Raw genomic sequence first — 22,257 nt, 5'->3', positions numbered from 1 at the left:
CTCGCTTTGATGTTACGCTAGGCCTAGGCAGCCAAGCACCAAGCAACACGTACCTGCGCTTCGCTCAAATCATAGTCAATAGAAAGTAAGTTTCTATTGACTATGCTCAAATTTACCGCAGTCATATTTTGGACGGCGCCCTCAATATTTCGTTGCCATGCGAAACAGATTTTTACTGGCTTACGAAAAACGAATACGTGTGCGTGATGTATCCGTTTTCATTATCGTATTCGTAAGTTGCGAAACCTCCCTAATGACTTTTAAAGTAAAGATGGTTTGACAGAATAAAAACTTTGATTGAACAACACATACGTAGAATATATCTATTGAGCGAATGAATGAAAGAAATATTTTCATTTCATTACAGAAAAAAGTAATTTCCATTTAACGTTTTATTCTGGTTATACGATTGGTGAATCCATCAATTAGGAAGCTCGGTGTGTTTATTCCTGTCTTAAGATGCATGTACAGGTATTTAGACCAAATAGGGCCAACTGACTTACATTTTTTTTTCTCTGTTGGACTATTAATTCTTTGCTTAATGGAATTTCGAGTTTGAATGTGCAGCGCGTCCAGAAACAACACAATCATTCTGTGGGGATGATTTTCGCTCTTTGATACACACTCTTGAACTTTCTAAAACACATCAAAATGTAATACCGAGACAAATTATTCCCATAAAAATTGATGGTACAATTCAAACCTAAAAAGAAAATGAAAATATTACCTTCTTTCGGTTTGTTATAAACGAAAATTTGAGCTGGAAACCTATGACGTAATAAGATATTTAAGGCCATTGTATCATTTATATAACGCGCCTATCTTGCCACATCTCCAATATGGAAACTTTGTATGGGAAATGAATATCCAAAAAAATAAAAAAAACATAAAAATCAAAACAAAATCAACAATTGCTTGATTAAAAAACATAATTGGTTAAAATGAAATTGTGCTCACTATGCAGTAAGGATGTGAAGATTTAAAACATTTTACATTGAACTGTAATGCCAAAAAACAAGGCCATATAGATGACTGCAGTCGCGTGCTCAAGTTAGTGTTTATCGACCGATTAATCGACCGACCGACCAACCGACCGACATAGTGAGCTGTAGAGTCGCGTTGCACGCGTCTAAAAAAAGAATTTAAAAACAACAAAAAATGATTTGACACTCTGTAATAATTCATGGACACTAATTCAAATTTATATAGGCCCTATATATTATAGTTGTACATTAAAATTTAACTCCGGCCCGCTAAATCTAGACGGACAGTCATTACAAAATTGTTAAGAAATATTATGGGCGAAGTTATCGGAGGAGAGCCGACGCATCCTGAGGCAATTTTTTCCGTACGGATAATAATCAAGCACCCAGTGACGTCACCGGAACTACACACAACCTCAAATAATCTGCTTTTTACATTTTTTTGACATATTTCCTTGGTAATATATACGTGATGTAACCATTTAGAACAGTATTTCAAAACACTACTAACACGTTTTCGTATGTCTGACTCTTTTATCACTCTGGAGTTGTTGTTTTATTGGAAACAAATGTAATTGAGAGAATATGAATGTGGATATTTTCAAAAATAACATGTCGATTTCAGCCGACAATACATCAGATTATGATGTATCGGAATTTAAATACAAGGTTTCAGCGTTTAACAGGAGTCAATATGATGAGTCAGTTCATTAATATGTTCCTGAATAAAGATGTTGAGAAGATGGTAATGGTATATGTGATTCATATTGTGACCGCTTTCGGTATTATCGGAAACATAATGACATTTATCGTAGTATTGAGTAAACTGCGCAAATCAGTGTACGTGTATCTAGCCAATTTGGCAATAGCTGATACGTTACTTCTAATTTTGATGCTCTTTGAAAAAGACAAAAACGAGGATTTTATAACGATACCATATACGATTTCTGATACAGAATGGAATTGGGTTTGTGGACTTTTACAATACCTTCCTTATTGTGCTGCACATGCAGCCATATTATCGATGTTTTGGCTTTCAATTGAACGATATATTGCAGTTTGTAGACCTTATCGATATGAAAAAAAGTAAATTTGGCACTTTATCAAGATCCGTAAAAGTCTGTGCAATTATATTGTCAGTTTTTTGATGAATACAATAGGGCTTGTTTACAAGTACCGAGCTACCATTATTTTTCATTTTCCTGATATGTATAGAGGTATCTCAAATCACCTGTCTCATTAAGCCAATCCACTATAAACTGTGCATAATTGTGACCACTCTGCAGTTTATGATAATTTTAACATTAATTATGATTATTTTTGTTTTGCATTCGCGTATTTACTATTCTATAAGAAAATCCCTCAATAGCATGCCAAATTCATACGAGATCAGCACACGTTTTATTTCCGAAAGGAAACTACTTTGGACAATTTTTGTGACAGTCACAGTTTATGTTTTCTGCATGACATGTGTTTATTTATATATACCTTTTTAAAATTCTTGGACCAGATACATTTTGGTTCTCAAATATTTGGCGGTTTTTAATATGCTTAAATTCTTTTGTAAATCCGTTGATATATAATGTAATAAATAAAAGTTTCAGACAAGCATTTATTGACGTCTTCTATACGAAAATTCGCAAGAAAATAAGTAGTATATTTCACGTTTAAGTTAATTTTAATAATTTCAATTTCAAGTGCCACCTTTTACTCTTTACATCTTAAAATATTATTTTAAATGATGGTACATAATTTGTTTGGACTAAATATTGTGTACAAAATCTAAATATTAACTACCATATTCGTCTTATTAACAAATTGTATACAGTGGTACACGATATTATATCACAATAAAAAAGGTTTTCGAGATGTTAAAAGCCAAAATGTTCCAATTATATAATTTTGATAATAATAAATTAAATATGAAAACTAAATAAAATGTGTCTTTTTTAATTGACAAAATATTGTAGATAATAATCTATAGCGTATTCATTCAGTCACTTTTTTTATTTCGGATTTCATAATAATGTTCATAACATATCCAAAGCAAATAAATATGATAAATTATGTCCAAACAAATTTTGCCTACTAATTAAATATCATCACTTAAATTCGTTTCTATTGACTGATTTGATTTTTAAAAATGACTTTTTTTAGAGACATTAATAATAGTACAATTAATCTTCAATAATTACATATTAATTATGACATCCTTTAATCCTTTGCTGATGTAATTTTGTTTATTAACCGTTTGTAGGTAGTTAATAATCTTCTTGGATATTTAAAACATATTATTATTATTATTGATATTCTATAGTAGATTTGTTGGGATTAAATTATCTCATTTCACCTTTGACTGCAAAGTAAAGCACATATAGGCAAGCAGTAGTTATACACACACTATTTGATTGGATTATTTTGTATTATAGAATGAACTTTAGTACGTAGGATATTGAATACTCCCTACTTAGTAATATTATGGTAAAACACCACAAAAGAACCGATATTTCCTCATACGACGGGCATTTTGAAAGGAATTTACCCCCGCTTTTTGATACTATGTGCACATTCGGACAAATGCATTTAATTGTGTAGGAGGAGACAATTAGAACAGGACAGATGACATTTTCAACATTCAATGCATCCTATGATGCACCCGTTTACGAAAATTCGATTGTTAATACGAGTCAAACTGATGCTTTTATAGATATGTTTCTTCCTAGCGACTTTGAGACGATTTTACGTTACAATATCATTCCTGCTGTGGTTGTTTTAGGAATTGCTGGCAACATAATGACATTTATCGTTATAGTGATTAAAATGCGCACATCAGTTTACGTGTATCTAGCCAATTTGGCAGTAGCTGACACGCTGTATTTAATTGTGGCCCCCATTGCAGCATGGAAACTTGAGTTCGTTCCGATACCTGGCTATACGACAGATAAAGCAAGACACAGCTGGGTGTGTGGACTATTGGTTTACTTTTCAAATAGTGCGGCGAATGTAGCTATATCAACAATCGTTTGGCTATCTGTTGAACGTTATATGGCAGTTTGTAGACCTTATAAGTTTCAAAAAAATAGATTTGGTACTCTCCTAAGATCCGTTAAAGTATGTGCAGTTATATGGTTTTTCTGTTTATTGGTTAATACTTTCCTACTTGCTGCTTTCGAACGAGTTTCCGTCATTTTTCCTTGGCCTGATATGTATAGAGGTATCTCAAATCGTGCAAGCGTGTGTCTTATTAAGTCAAGCTACAATACATTATTTACAGTTGTTTGGCCGTTAAACTTTATTATTACTATGTCGGTAATAATGATTATAGTAGTTTTATATTCACGTATGTTCTATTACATAAGAAGAGCCCGTAATAGCATGCCAAATTCATGTGAGATCGACATGCGCTCTAAATCCGAGAGGAAAATATTGTGGACAGTTTTTTTGACAGTCACAGTCTATGTTCTCTGCATGATACCGTTTTATGTGTTGGGAATAATATTCTATTTTAACATTCTTGGATCGGATGAATCTTGGGTTATGAATTGTAGTTTTTTGGGATTATATTTAAATTCGTCCATCAATCCTTTGATATATAATGTTGTAAATGGAGATTTTAGACAGGCATTTGTTGACGTCTTCTACCGGAGAATTCGGAGAAAATTGTATGATATATTTCACTATTAAGTGTCATCCGTCAGCTTTTATCCTTAAAAATAGTAATTAAAATAGTTTTATACATTGTTTTTATGATATTATGGTATATTTTACATAATGTTGTTTCAACATGACAATTTTTTTCACTCACTCAAAATAGAGCCAACACATTATTGAGCAGTTTTGAATCTCTCGTAACACCCGGTACAGACATGCAATCGCCCGATTACTATTGCATTGAAAATAATTGTATTCCCCTGTATAATATGTTTGAAGTAATAAGAATAAAAAATAATATGTTAGGTAATTTTTCCAATTCACTTAGATTTTTACTAGTTTTGATGTTGTGCTCGTTTATTTTATTGTTTTTTTATGATGTATTGTGTGTTTCTTAATCGTTTGATGTTATTTTATGCTATCTTTTTTAAACATTTTAAATATTGTAAGTACCTTTTAATAATGTAAAAAATTGTCACAATTCAGTTTTTCTGTGAAGATGATTTTAATAAATGAATGAATGAATGATTATCATCGATAGCTTTCTGTTTTTTTCGAAAAAATATTGATATATAATATATAATTGTACAAATACCTTTTGTTATTCTTTTTCTGAAAATTATATTTAGTCAATAAAATGATAAGACAGTATGTTGCACCTTTTACAACTTCCTTGTAATATTTAAAATGGGTGTGTATTTTTGTTTCATTTTTCTTTTAAAATTACCTCACTTCCTTTTCCAGAAAGAAGCAATCAGATTTTTCATAAGGAAAAGGATCGGCAAATGGATATATTTTCTTTTTCAGTAATCTTGATTGTTTAATAACTAAAACTTAATTAACTATAACTAAATCTTATTTATTAATTTTCTATCTCAATACCTTTGGTACATTTAAATATAACATATTCCCTCATTGTATAAATATTGTAGAAACTTCATTCACATTTTTTAAGAACAGAATTCATGACAGTTGTAATTGTTTAATTAAAAAAATGTACTTCACCATCCAACCTGCATCAGCGTTGATGAAAATGTGTTTTTTGTTGAATTTTCGTCTTTTTGTTTTGTAGACCTATAAGGAAATGAATGAATGAATATTGGTTGTAAAATATATAATGCAGTGCAATTATAGGATGAAGTAAATTTTCCTCAAAACTTAGTTCATTGGAATTTTCATAATATCCTTATAAAGCTCTGTATACACTATCAAACTTGACTTGTGGAAAAAAAAATTGATATGCCCATATATGGACATGATGATGTAATTTCACTTCTATATTTGGGTACATCACACTTTTTTTGTCAAACTAGTTCGATAGGAGTGTAGACAGAATTGGATTTCAGTTTATCAGAGAAAACTTAACACCAATAATACGAATATGCGATGCATTATTCTTCTTTGGCCTATTGGATAGTAAAAAAGTAAAATCTAGACTAGTCACGTAAACGATTCAGTTCTGTCGGTACAATTCAGGGTATCATAATAGTTGGTTTGTCAAAATAGAATTTTAAAATAACGTATCTTCAAACCAGATGAACATCTTCAATCACAATAGTTGGCATAGTAGATTAAAAACAACAAACATAGCCATTATAATTATGTATGTATGACTCATAAGCCACTATATCGTCTTGTACGATTCCGAGGAATAATTTTCTACCGACATTCAATACATTATTCGGTGAGTCGATAAATCTGGATATAAATAGCTTTGTTCTAAATCATCCAAGTGCCCGATCCTCAACGATAAGTTTGTGTTTCTTCGAAAGATATTGATAAAATAGTTGTATACTTTATCACAAAGAAAGACTTCCTGACAGTTTTATATTTACAACAAAGAAGTTCGGTAAAATTATAATGTTTATGATTTTAGTAACTTCCTTATAACCATGTGCTGTATTAGTTGTAATAAATCTATTATTTCTCTGTTTAACTGTTCAACGATATCGATATATTAGTTTTCAGTTGTATATTAAATATTTTATGGAAATAAAACAAAAATCTTGAAGTGTTTTTTTTTTTCTGAATCTGTGTTATTTCTGGTTGGGTTTGAACGTATGTTTTGAAAAATGTGTATAGAAAGAAAGTCATTAGTGGTGTGTATGTTTGGGTGTGTGTTAGGTAGTTTTGATGTGTACTTGTATGCAATTGTGTTATGATGACGGTAACGTTTTACATAATTATATGAAGAAGAATTAATTTGATATTTTCTATCTATTGTATGATATTATTATTTATATTTTATCAAACATTTCTTCAAATATTTCCAAAATAAGGAAGAAATAAATAAAAGAACAATAACGATAACAATACAATTAATATATATAACAGTTATACTTTAATAAAGTTAATGATAAAGTCGATATTTTTTTTGCAGCAAACTAAATGATGATTAGCACGTGTCACCCCTTACGCTTAAATACTATTCACAGCTTTTTAATTAAATTATATAATTATAGATAATTTGTTTGAACACAATTGGCTTATTAAAAAGATATCTATACATTTAGAAACGAATATTCTCCCTTACATTTTTAAAATGAACACCATCCAGAAATGCAACCATCTGTGACCATGATCCGATCCTGGTTAATACTTTTGTTTATTTCTATGAACACAATATAATTGTACATTTTTAAGCTTCCTTATATGCATAATTGTGTAAACGAATACGTCATTTTTATTTTTAATTGACTTATCTTGAAATTATATTTCGTATAGAAGATATTGGTAATCTATGTTAAACACGCTTCGGAGGGAGACTTATTTTTTTGCATTGATTGAATACAATTAAATTGTAGTTTCTATTTTTCGATATTTCTCCAAAAATAAATAGAAAAAATATTTTAAATTGGGTCTATGTTTCTGGAAAATCTGGAGAAAAGTCTCTTGTAACACCCGATCCATAAATTCAATTGCCCGATCATAATCGATAATTACCTTTTTGATTCTTCGAAAAAGATTGATAAAATATATTTTTACAATGAAGTACGGTTGTTTTTTTTTCTTTTTTTAAATATATTTTGTTAAACCTTTTAAAATGAGTATGCATTTTGTTTCATTTTTTCTTTTTAAATTATGTCAGCATTACATCAGTTTTATTTATAAGGAAAGGATCGACAAAAGGATATATTTTTGCAGTAATCGTGATTTGTTCATAATTTATTTATCATGTTAATTTTGATTGGTCAATAAAACCTTTCCACATAAAGAATATGTATCGTAGTTGCGTAGATATGACTACTAAACGTCTAAATTATTAGCCATAGTAACTTGGTACGTCTGTTATACTCAATAGTATTGCGACCACAACTACAAGAATAGACAGAGCTACGGTTATTTTGAAACCATACCAAACCCACTATCATCAGTTTTTTCCTCGAGCACTTTGATTGTATTCGTACTGATACATTTTAGTTGCAAAGCAGAAGACAATTTGCAAAAATAGATAGATTTTCAAAAGAACAATGGCGCTTGATATCTTCTATAATGCAACTGAACTCAGGAATTCAATGCCTAACACGAGTCAATATGATGCTGCCATATATATGTTCCTCCTGTATAGTGACTGGAAAATAATTTTAATTAACTATATTATTCCTTTTGTTGTTGCTTTTGGCATTGTCGGCAACATAATGACATTTATCGTTATAGTGAGTAAATTGCACACATCAGTTTACGTGTATTTAGCAAATTTAGCAATAGCTGATACATTGACTTTGATTGTGGCACCAATCAAAATATGGATAAGTGAGGATTTAATTCCAGTAAACTATACGGTTGTTAAATTAGGAATAAACAACTGGGAATGTGGACTATTTGATTATTTTAGCAATAGTACCATGCATGTAGCATTATTAACTATTTTTTGGCTTTCCGTTGAACGTTATATGGCAGTTTGTAGACCTTTTCAATATAAAACAAGTGAATTTGGTACTTTCTCAAGATCTTTCAAAATCTGTGTAATTATATGGATTTTATGTTTGTCGGTGAATACTGTAGTATTTGTATATGTCGTACGAGTGTTCGTCATTCTTCCTTGGCCTGATATGTATAGAGGTATCTCACACCGTGCAACTATATGTGGTAATAATCCAAGATACAATACACTTTGTGCAATTTTGTGGATTCTGAACTTAACTGTGACTATGTTGTTAATTATAATTATTTTAATTTTATATTCATGTATGCTCTATTCTATAAGAAAATCTCGCAATGCATTGCCAATTTCGCGCGAAATGGACCCACGTTTGAAATCTGAGCGGAAAATATTCTGGACAGTTTTTGTGACAGTCACAGTTTATGTTTTTCTCGTGGAACCGCTTCATTTGTGTGGAATACTATACTTTACTAATATTCTGGGATCGGAAGGATCTTTAATTTTAACCATCTGTCGTTTTCTATTTTATGCAAATTCATTTGTAAATCCTTTGATCTATAATGTAGTAAATACAGATTTTAGACAAGCATTTGTTTATGTTTTCTGCGGAAGAATTCGAAGAAAATTAACAATGTATTGAGGACAAAAATAATATTAATTGTCTCATTTTTCGAGATTACCATGTTGAAAGCACATAGAAATACAGTAAAGACTCGCATGCTTTTACGGACAATTTATTATTAATATTTATACCTAAAAATAATAGTTAATATTCACATCCCTTATCTTATTTTATGACATTATTGTATATTGTACATAATTTTGTTTGAACACAATTGCTGACAATAGTCTGTATAATGAAGGTCAATCAATATCAAAATTATAGTCTCTATTTTTCGAGATTTCTCAAAAATAGAGAGTAATAATAGAAAACATTATTGAGCAATTTTGAATCTCTCGTAACACCCGGTACAGACATGCAATCGCCCGATTATCATCGATAGCTTTCTGTTGTTTTTTTTTTTCAAAAAAATTGATAAATATATAATTGTACAAATACATTTTTGTTATTCTTTTTCTGAAAATTATATTTAGTCAATAAAATGATAAGACAGTATGTTGCACCTTTCCTTGTAATATTTAAAATGGGTGTGTATTTTTGTTTCATCTTTCTTTTAAAATTACCTCACTTCTCTTTCCAGAAAGAAGCAATCAGATTTTTCATAAGGAAAAGGATCGGCAAATGGATATATTTTCTTATTTCAGTAATCTTGATTGTTTAATAACTAAAACTTAATTAACTATAACTAAATCTTAATAAATTATTAATTTTCTATCTCAATACCTTTGGTACATTTAAATATAACATATTCCCTCATTGTATAAATATTGTAGAAACTTCATTCACATTTTTTAAGAACAGAATTCATGACAGTTGTAATTGTTTGATTAAAAAAATGTACTTCACCATCCAACCTGCGTTGATGAAAATGTGTTTTTTGTTGAATTTTTGTCGATTTGTTTTGTATGTTTTGTAGACCTATAAGGAAATAAATGAATGAATATTGGTTGTAAAACATATAATGCAGTGCAATTATAGGATGAAGTAAATTTTCCTCAAAACTTAGTTCATTGGAATTTTCATAATATCCTTATAAAGCTCTGTATACACTATCAAACTTGACTTGTGGAAAAAAAAAATTGATATGACATCATCAAGTTCATATATGGGCATATCACTTCTATATTTGGGTACATCACACTTTTTTGTCAAACTAGTTCGATAGTGTAGACAGAATTGGATTTCAGTTTATCAGAGAAAACTTAACACCAACAATACGAATATGCGATGCATCATTTTTCTTTGGCCTATTGGATAGTAAAAAAGTACAGTCTAGACTAGTCACGTAAACGATTCAGTTCTGTCGGTACAATTCATAATAATTGGTTTGTCAAAATAGAATTTTAAAATAACGGATCTTCAAACCAGATGAACATTTTCAATCACAATAGTTGGCATAGTAGATTAAAAACAACAAACATAGCCATTATAATTATGTATGTATGACTCATAAGCCACTATATCGTAAGTCTTGTACGATTCCGAGGAATAATTTTCTACCGACATTCAATACATAATTCGGTGAGTCGATAAATCTCGATATAAATAGCTTTGTTCTAAATCATCCAATCCTCAACGATAAGTTTGTGTTTTTTTTCGAAAAATATTGATAAAATAGTTGTATACTTTATCAGAAAGAATATACTTCCTGCCAGTTTTATATTTATAACAAAGAAGTTCGGTAAAATCAGGGAAGAGTTTAACTCTTCCCTGGTAAAATTATAACTTCCTTATAACCATGTGTTTTAATAGTTGTAATAAATCTATTATTTCTCTGTTTAACTGTTTTACATTTTGATGGTTTTCCATAAAAATCAATTCAGTTTTCGATGCTTCGTTTTAATATTGTTTGAATCTGAATTTGAATAAATGCAGTGCCAATGAATTGACCTTAAGATGGAATGATGGAATATGGTTGAGACAGCGACATACTACGGCGTTCGATCGTTGACATCGAGAAGAGAAATTAATTATAACACATGTTTACTCGATGATAAATACTGAAATCTTCGCTATTCTCAATTAGTAAGTAAATAACAAGACTGCACAGCCATGTAATGAATGATAAAGACAAATAATTAATTAATTATTAACGCAGTTGCAAAGAAAAAAGATTAGTTAATAAAATATTTATTTACTTAAAATATTTCATAACAAGTTACAATAGTTAGCATATCATCCAAAAGAAAAAAAATATTTGAATAAGTTACAATGACTCATCAAGATCAAAATTAAGTTTGAAAAAAAATTAACTAAAACATCAGTTTTTAAAATTATTTACATTTAAATTAATTGATTTTTCGTTTACTAATAATGGTAATAGGAGGCTTTGTAGTGAAGTAAAATTACACCTGATTTAGTTTTAGTAGATTAGATTATAAAATAATGTAATTGCCATTTTTATAACGCAATTTAAACTACAATTGAGCCCACCGTGGACTTAGAAGTTACAATTTTCTAATACATGCTTCTTCATGACAGTGTCTGTGTGACCTAGTACACAGTAACCTCCAACTCGTCTTGAAAAATGTTTCTTTGCACGAGAGCATTTTGTGTACACTGGACTTACGGTTTATAATCATTATTCCGAGAAAACATACTTGTTTGGAGAGTGAAGAGATGCCAAGAAGATATTGCTTTTAGTCACCTGAAAAGGAAATCATAAAATAAGGCACGAAAAACAGCTGTTTAACATCAAATACCTACATTTTAAATATGCGGTAGAAGATGTGAGATGCATTGCAATAGATAAATACAAAGCGAGTAACCAATAGCAAGGTAGTTCAACGCTTACGTCACTGCGCTGTGCGTCATAGTTGTAAGCTTGTTTCTAGATTGAACATTGATTCTGTTATTTGAAAGTAAATTTTTACGTGAATTGCATGCAACCCATTTTGGATATTCAGTGTCGTTTAGCTGACAAATTGTTTTCCAGATACTTTAGGCCTACGTTTGAACACATAATTTAATTCTAATGGCATTTCGGCAAACACCATTACAATATGTGACACTTTTGTAAGTTTAACCGTGTTTGTCGCATATGAATCTTACTTTGTAAGCAACACAAACCACTCTTTGCTATTAAATTCATCGTCGCTGTGTAATTATATTTTATTTGAAACAAATACATTTGATTGCGAAGCTGAAGACAATATGAATGTAGATGTTTTCCAAAACAGAAAAATGTCAATTTCAGTTGAAAATACATCACTCGGTAATGGACACTTTACTTCAACGTCTAACACCAGTCAATATGATGATTTCATAGATATATTCCTGAAAAGTAATTTTGAACAGATGGTGCTTAAATACGTCATTTATCTTATGATCGCTTTTGGTGTTATCGGCAACATTATGACATTTATCGTAATAGTAAGTAAACTGCGCAAATCAGTTTACGTGTATCTAGCCAATTTGGCGATAGCTGACATGTTATTTTTAATTGCGGCGCCTGTTGAAGTGGGAATAAGTGAGGATTTCGTTCCGATATCCTATAAAATTTATGATTTACGAAAGACATGGTTGTGTGGGCTGCAAACTTACCTACCTGTGTGTGCCGTGCATGTAGCCATTTTAACTATTCTTTGGCTTTCCATTGAACGTTATATGGCAGTTTGTAGACCATACCAGTTTAAAATAAGCAGATTCGGTACTCTTTCAAGATCTGTAAAAGTTTGTGTAATTATATGGATTTTCAGTTTGTCTGTGAATACAACATCACTTGTTTATAAATACCAAGGAAACGTTATTTTCCCATGGCCTGATATGTATAGAGGTATCTCAAATCGTGCAACTATATGTCTCATCAAACCAAATTACAAAAAACTATGTACAATTTTGTGGACTCTGAAATTCACATTAACTATGTTGTTAATTGGAATTATTTTAGCTTTATGTTTTCTTATGCTCTATTCTTTAAGAAAGTCACACAATACCGTGTCAAATTCCGACCCACGTTATAGATCTGAGAGGAGAATTTTCTGTACAGTTTTTGTGACAGTCACAGTTTATGTTTTCTGCATGACACCGATTTATGTGTTTGCAATATTATACTTGTTTAATTTTTTTGGAACAGATGCATTTTGGTTTTCAATTGTTTGTCGTTTTGGAACATATATAAATTCTTCCGTAAATCCCTTGATATATAATGTATTCAATGGAAGTTTTAGACAAGCATGTATTGAAGTTTTCTACAATAGATATACTAAATGATACCACCTTAGTAGGTAGCATTCTCAACGTAATATACGATGAAGTTCTGTAATTTCGCGTTGGAAATCCAAATACGGTAATTTTCTGCTTGGCTTTGGCACATATAAACAACAATAACATTCCAAATGGCATTTGATGTGAACTAACGTTTCTATATGTATGCCTACTAATTTTGCTTGTTAAAAAAGTTACAAACAAAAAAGTTCGAAGATCTGAAGGTCTCATAAAAGGTAAATTCTTTAATTAGGTATTTAATATTTAGAAAAAAGGCTTAATTATCATTAAGGCTATCAATTGTAGAACCAAGATGTGTAATAATTGGGTTTATTTAAGTGTTTTTTAAATATTGATTTTATGTAGAAAATAAGCATACGAAATAGTGATAAATATTAACAGGATGATGACACAACGATGGAAAGGTTGATGACACTAGTGATAGTGATGACACATAAATCATGATAATAATAATCAATTTATACCTAAACATAGTCTTGAACAGCGAATTTAAATGGAAATAGAGCAAGGGAATGTATGAAATAACAGATGGATATCCAGTTTATGTTGTTTGCATATACCGTGTGGTTAGTGCTATACCTTTTTAACATTCTTGAATACGATATATTTTGCCTCTCAATGTGCCGTTTGGATACTAGTTGTGAGTTGCAAATACTGTAATGAAATACCAAGTTTATTTTCACCCAAGGAGTTTTTAATTGAACTATATGGAATTTCAGTTTGTCATTGGATATGATTACACGATTTACGTATTACGAACAATTAGGTATTCTTCCTTTTACTGATAATTAAACAAAATCAGACGACAAAATATAATAATAATGTTTAAAGGCAATCACTATTGTTTGTATGCTGTAAAAACAAATTTGAATGAGTAGATGTACCTTATACAAAACACAAGTACCCTCAAGCCACGGGAAGGATGTGGCTTATATTATGTCGCTACAATTCAGAGTAATCGATTGTTCGACATGGTAATTAAACCGAAGAACAAAAACAGCCATTATATTATTCATTTACAGTCAATAATACATATATATTTTTGAGGAACAACGGGTAACATTAAATACAGTTGCTACCCCTGTGTACTTCTGTTACATTAAGAGAAAAGTGCTGTGTGGGTGTGTAAGTACATTTAATAGTAATCAAATAATTATACTTATTTATGGAACAAGCTCTCGACGGTTAATTTTAAAAATAATCGTACATTCATTATAGTTTTAAATATAAGGTAATGAAATCTGTGGTCTCTGCATATAATGGTACCTAAATATCCTGAAATACCATTTTGCATTATGTTATAAATTATAAATCTTCTACTAAATAAAACCAGGTGTTAGAAATAATGCAATAACAATTAACACATCAAACACCTGGTTTTTTATTTAAATTTATAAGTTTGATTATGTAGTTAATAATATATACTTACTGTAACACCTTTCTGATCCCAGACTAATTATAATATTCATAAGTACACATCGTGAAATGACGCAAACAAAATTCAACAAAAAATACAAAATTGAAATGTTAAAATAATAATATTAAATAATATGTTTAATTAAAATATACATTTACAACAGAACACATGAAAAGTGGCATTAGTTTTTAAATTGTTTACATTTAGATTAATTGGTTGCCGAGTTAAAGGTAATCACTGCTAATGATAAACCGAGGCTTCGAATAAATACATTAGGAAAGATTACATGCAACTGGGATGGGATGTTGAGGTTATTAGAGAAAAGTGCAGATTGTTTGCGAATAGTGAAAAGAACTCATACTATCGTTCAAGCCGTCGCTTGTCATTGGCTAAGACTTACTTTCGCATGTGACGTAGAATTCATGAATTCAAAGAATAGGGTATATGATTGTGTACCTGTACCTAAATCGTTTATCATATGTTATAAGTGGTATTCGTTTGAATCAAACGTCAGTAATCTTCACGTCCGCTTTTTAGTAACAAATATTTTGCCAGAAGAAGTTGAGCCTTTTTCGTGGTGTAAATATTTTTGAATCTCGGTTACCTACCGCTGAAGAAGTGTTTATAATTTCAATAGTAATTCTTCTTAGTTTCGGAATTGTATACGTCGTTGCTGACATATTTGCCTTTGTTATTTTAAAGCAGAAAGACAATTTTAGATAATAATGTCAATTTCAGACGACGATATAGCACATGGTGAACCGGTGTTTGATAACGGGACTTCAACGTTTAACACGAGTAAATATGATGGTTTTATATATATGTTCCTGCAGAGAGATTTTGAGGAGATGGTGCTTAGGTATGTGATTAATGTTGTCGTCGCTATCGGTATTATCGGCAACATAATGACATTTATCGTTATAGTAAGTAAACTGCGCAAATCAGTGTACGTGTATCTAGCCAATTTGGCAATAGCTGATATGTTATTCCTAATTGTGTCGCCCGTTGAATTAAGGAAAAGTGAAGAATCTATAATTCTTGTACATAATGCTACTGATGAAGAATGGAGTTGGTTGTGTGGACTGGTATGTTATGGCTCTTGGATTGCAGGGCATGTAGCTATGTTAACGATTTTCTGGCTTTCTGTTGAACGTTATATGGCAGTTTGTAGACCTTATTTGTTTCAAAGAAGTGGATTTGGTACTCTTTCAAGATCTGTAAAAGTATGTGCAGTTATATGGATTTTCAGTTTGTTGGTAAATATACTAATATCTGTACATAGGTACGGAGCAACCGTCAATTTTCCTTGGCCTGATATGTATAAAGACGTCTCAAATAGTACAAACATATGTATTATTAAGGAAAGCTACGAAAACCGATTTGCAATGTTGTGGACGCTGCAATTTGCAGTCACTATACTACTGATTGTGATTATTTTAGTTTTATATTCGCTTATGCTATATTCTTTACGAACATTTAGCGATAGTGTACCAACTTCAGGCAAGACCGACCCACGTTCAAGATCTGAGCGTAAAATATTCTGTACAGCATTTGTGACAGTCACGGTTTTTGTGTTATGTATGACACCGTTTTACGTATTTGCAACATTATACTTGTTTAATGAGTTTAATATTCATGAATCAGATGTATTTTGGTTGTCAACCATTTGTCATTTTGCAACTTATATAAACTCATCTGTAAATCCTTTGATATATAATGTAGTGAATGAAAGTTTTCGAAAAGCATTCGTTGACCTCTGTTTCGGAAAATGTCGTAGAAAATGAAATGTATTTCACGATTTTTTAATCTGGAAATCATTTTATCTTATAATTATAGGGGTATTGCTTATTTTTATTTAGTCGACTTGGACTATTTATACATTCATTTTTAAATATGTTATAAAATGCTTAGAATGAAAGTTTCAGACAATCATTACTTTTTCTTCTGTTCATTTTGCTAAGCAGTTCAATTCAGATTCACCGTCAGTCATGATTCCACTGATCATACGATGGATGTGAACCTAAACTTATTAAATAACGTGATCAGCTTAACTACCTTAACGTGATCTAGTGGAACACACTAGAGAAACATGATTAACTTGATCATTATTATTAAATAACGTGATCATCTTAACCACCTTAACGTGATCTAGTGGAACACACTAGAGAAACATGATTAACTTAGTTTAACGTGAATAATTAATGTATTTGACGATTTCTCTTCATCGTGCTAAACTTATCATGGTAATATATCATGGTAATTAAATCACGATATTGTATATGAACGTGTCCGATGAGCAACAACATACGCCAATTTTAATTTAGACTGTTGTTCGATCAACCTGCTTTGCATGCGCCCTCTGCGTCCAAAACTTGAGTGCTTCCTTTTTCGAATGGTTTGGCCTCGTGAAAATATAACCCTCCACCTTTCACTTCGTGAACGTATTTGTAGGCATACCACACAAATCATAAACATTCATTATTTGTATAATATTTGTTCAGTAACGTTATTTTATTGGTACGATTATTTTGTTTGTGTGAAAAAATAAATGACTTTTTTTAAACCACTAAGACTTGTCCGGACTCTCTAAATTGTAACTATGTAAAATGTTAATTTTAACAACATTAATTTGTATTCAAGTGAAAATTGTATGTGGTAATGTCTGCTAATGTATAAAACATCAGTGCACTTAACGATGTTCTTTTATGCTTAACAATACCTTTCTACATAATTACATTTCGATTTCTACTTGACTTTTAGTATTGTATACTATTATTAGTGCATTATTTTTTTTCATAATTACTTAATTTTTATTGATTTAAAATATTCCAAAGCAAAAAAAAAAAAAATATATTGCATAAAAATATAAAGATTTATATTTTATGAACGTACATGTAGTAACCATACTGAACAAGTTGACAATGGTCGCGCCCACTTTTTAATAGGAAAATTTTCAGATGCACTTAGGATAAGTTGTACAGTAGGCATACGTTACTCAAATTGTGAAAACCATCGCGAAAACCATCACTAAAAGAAGTGAGCTTTTGGAAGAGTACCCATTATACTACCGGTATTAGTATACTCATCGTGTATTTTATTTATTAGAAGCATAATTTAATTGTGAAGACATTTATATATAATGATGTACACATTTTGAGCAAGAAAAATAACAACACTATCATCATCATATATAATATCCGAAAAAGAGAATACAATGTTCAATACGAGTCGGTATGATGCTCTCATTGATTTGTTCCTGCATGGAAATGTGGAATAGATTGTGTCTATTCATGTTGTGATCGTCTTTGGTGTTATCGGCAGCATAATGACATTGTTATCGTTATAGTATTCTGATGTCTCTTGGCTTGTCTCTTGAATATTTGTCGTTTGGGAACATACATAAATTCTTCTGTAAATCCTTTGATATATAATGTATAAAATACAAATCTTAGAAAAGCATTTATTGACGTTTTCTACAGAAGAATTCAGAGAATAATGTTGAATAACTAAAACTTATTCTGAAAGAAGTATTGTATTATTGTACTTCTAAACATGAAACGTTTCAATTAAATTAACAAATCTTAAATAATGTATTATTCTGAAGGAATTAATTTAATTTAATTATTATTTTATAAGAATGATCATACTGCAATTGGCGAGTTAGTTGCTTTTGGATGCGTATGAAAAAAAAAATTAATAATCTTATAATTTATTATTCATTGTTTCTGAAGGAAGATAATGAATTATTTATAAATGTTTGATTATATTGGTTCTAGGAAACCGATATGTCATCATGTTTACTTGTTTGTTAGAAATAGGTGATACGTTGCTTCTAATTATATTGATTTAATGTATGTACCAATACTGGTAATATATATCCCGTATTACCTGTTTGATGTTTCTACGTGCGCGTTGTTTATGTATTGTATTTTTATCGTTGAGCGCATGCGTAGTTGTGATTTCAACCCGTATTCGACAGTCCGTATAAAAAGCTAATCGTAATCGTCGAAAGCTCCCTATTGTTGTTGTGATAGCTAGACACTAAGAGATAAAATCGTTGCACCTTGCTTGTTCTTACGAAATACTGGAAATATCTACGTTCTGGTTCCATATTCTGCCCTGATTTACGAAAGGGCATTATCTCAATTTTTTTCAAAATTGAGATTTTTGTCTTACATGACTTTTGAGGGTATAATCTATCATTTAAACTTAACAGCTACTAAAAATTTTTTCTATAAATATTAAAAATATTTAAAAAATTAAAATCAGCTTGGGCATTATCTTTATTCATACCTACAAAAAATTCAGCAGAAAGCATTATCTTAAAAAAACAATAGACAACAGGAAATGATCACTTGACTGCACACTGAAGCAGTAACAATTATCCAATCAGAGGTCGACTTGATGCATGTTAATTAGCACGCTCAAACTATGTTTGTAGATGTTAACTAAAATAAATTGAATCTTTTAATCAAAATATTGTATTTGACAACACTAAAATAAATTTATGCGGATACCAAACTAAAATGGAAGAACATGACTACAAAGGACATTTTCAAGTGCCTATTGAATGAGTAGGCCTAAGTTTATTACTTTTTATTACTTATGTCTTCGTTATTATCCTTGAAAATGTTGAAAATGTAAAAAAAGTCCAATGGTCATTTGTAGTGTTTTCCAATTGATATTTAAATCAATGTCAAGCAACTTTTGTTATAAAACAATGGCATTGGGAAATTTGTATTTTAGTCTTTTGAATTACATTTTGATTGAATAGAGCTTTTTGGGTGTGGCTGTAAGTAAGCGTAGTCATTACATTGATTATTCCTTTACATTGACTATTCTATTACATATTAATATATTTGCATAATATTAATAAATTTGTACTTTTTATAGACAACAAAATGTCTCATACCGACTTCTACGCATACTAAAAATTCATGATGTTAAAGAAGTACTATTTTAAAAAGTTGAAACAAAATTAAACCGGAAATGTGAATATATGGATACCAGTTATATGTCTAGAGAGTTTTTAAAGAAAAACAGGAATTCCACAAATTAAAAAAGACAACATAATAAAGAAATTGATTCCACAAACAGAAAACGTTTGGAAAAATCTACCAACTTCAAACGTACGCAATCTGTTAGAAAACGAATAAATATATCAAATACAAAACTTGTAAATATAATGCATAAAGCAATAATCTGTATCAAGAGAGAAAATGCGATAAATCACTGTACATCGAGTTTTTATAAATGGTCGTTTTTGTCATCAAATTTCATGAAATCCTTCCAAAGCGAGCACCACAATCCCGCCCCTCTAAACCCATCCCCACCCCCACAAACACCCTCCCCACCCCTCGCCCAACAGCCACATGTTACTCCCTCTCATTACCTTTAACCTATCCCTAATGCAACATATTTGTCTTGTGCTATTAGATGTTTTGTAGTGTACATTCTATGTAAATATAGAGATAATGCCTTTTGTTAAATTATCTATTGTTATTAGTTAGTATGAATAATTTACAAGAAGGAATTATCTCAATTTTGACCCCCTAAAAAATAAATTATTAAAATAAAATTCATGTTACATATTTTCTATATATGTACTAATACCTATTATAACTGAAAAACCATTAATTTGTCTTTAGATTTTTAAAGATAAACTCAAACACGTTTTGCTTATTTACTCAAAACTACATTTTTTGAGATAATGCCCTTTCGTAAATCAGGGCAGTATTCCATTCGGCCTCATGGATTATGGAACCAGAACGTAGATATTTCCCGTATTCCGTGAACAAGCAGGGTGTAACTAATAATACTGTATCTTGTTTACGTCATTTTCCTTGGTCTGGTGTATGCGATATCTCCGATCAACTATGTCAAGCTGCATAGATATTATTTTCTTGCAAGTGCAATACGAATAGAAAATAAAAGTCAACATTTTAATCACATTTGTTTTGTAATGTTAAATAAAATGTTCCTAAAAAGCAAATTTCATAGGTTTTTACATACGGTATAAGATGATGATAATATGAATAATCTGAATCTACATTTTTCCCAAATGAGAACTTGTTCTATAAAAAAAACGGATCCAAAATCAAAATAATTAATTGTAAAAAGATGTTGCGTAAAGTGATGTGTGGTAGATGACGTCTCTGAATGTTTATACATTTCATGACTAAGACGAGCAGACGAAGATAGAAAACAGTAGCCGGTTTTAATCTTAATAGAAGGACAATGATTTGATGAGCTCATCAATTTAGAATGGCAGTTTAGTTGAGGATCTTGTGTGTAGTCAGCAGTATTTTGCTTTCGATTTGCGACGAACGATGACCAAATGACGTCATGTTAATTGATACAGATTTGATGGTTTCTGGATCCAGGCGGCGATCGTCGCATGGAAATCGAAAGCTGCCTCTTTCCTGGATGGAGGATTGCAGTGAGATTGACAACATCCGAGTAACAATGAATTCTGCAGTAAGCCTATTCTGTATCAACTGTATTATTTTGTAATTTCAGATTTTGTTAGTAGCCCATATAATTATGCATCGAAGCATGTGTTTGATTATAATTCTGTTTACAAATACATTATACATAGAAGTAAGTACAAACAAAATCGATTACATTTGCATTTTCAAAATACGTCAATGGTAATCAGGCTTTAAAAGGGCAGTCTATCACATTGGAATGATTAAATTGTGAGAACATATCAACAGCTCCAAAATCTTCTTCCAGATGAACTTGGTATCTTTTATAGTATATAGGCTACATCTACGTTATGAACACATCCTCTTGCCAAGTAGTATTCCGACACTTGGTATGTAAATTGTTTTTATCACGGAACTATCATCAATATTTTATAAGCAACCAATCAATCCAGTTGATATTAACTTAGACGTCGTTTTATTTTATTACACAAGCTCATTTTTTTATTGCGAAAAAAAAAATGTCAATGCTGATGAAAGTGCATCATGTGATGTAACTGAATACGGGACATCTAACACAAGTCTTTCAGAGTATTTTAAGTATTTTCAGAAGAAAAATGTCACTTTCAGATGACAATGCGTCTGATGATGTATCTGGACACGCTTATTCAACGTCAAACACGAGTCAATATGATGCTTATATAGATATGTTCCTGTATAGTGACTTTTTGAAGATTTTACGTTTCAATATCATTCCCGTTGTTGTCACTTTAGGCATTGTGGGAAACATAATGACATTTATCGTTATAGTGTGTAAATTACACTCTTCATTTTACGTGTATTTAGCCAATTTAGCAATAGCTGATACGTTGAGATTATTTTTTATACCCATTGTATTACGTGGAAATTGGTTAATTCCTGTACCATATATGATTGATGAAGTACCGAGGAACAACTGGATATGTGAAGCGTTGACTTTCCTTCCTTATAGTTTCGGACGTGTAGGCATTTTAACGATATCTTGGCTTTCGGTTGAACGTTATATGGCA

The 22,257-nt window shown here is 30.6% G+C and overlaps 1 protein-coding gene across 5 annotated transcripts in view; it reads left to right on the top strand.

Moving 5' to 3' along the window:
- LOC144838374 (uncharacterized) overlaps nt 1–22,257 on the top strand; it is a 70,340-nt gene that overhangs the window by 22,546 nt on the left and 25,537 nt on the right. The window contains exon 2 of one of the 5 annotated variants that reach the window (XR_013611633.1): nt 9,720–9,979. The exons of 3 other annotated variants lie outside the window; for them this stretch is intronic. The gene's annotated coding sequence lies outside the window, so the exon portion shown is untranslated. Of the gene's footprint in view, nt 1–5,378; nt 5,526–9,719; nt 9,980–22,257 lie in introns of those variants that run through there. One more of the 5 variants, XR_013611631.1, reaches the window with a different exon arrangement.

Source organism: Antedon bifida, chromosome 1 (assembly GCF_963402885.1).
Source record: "Antedon bifida chromosome 1, ecAntBifi1.1, whole genome shotgun sequence".
In the NCBI taxonomy this organism is placed as follows: domain Eukaryota; kingdom Metazoa; phylum Echinodermata; class Crinoidea; order Comatulida; family Antedonidae; genus Antedon; species Antedon bifida.
This window is presented reverse-complemented; position numbering and strand designations above follow the sequence as displayed.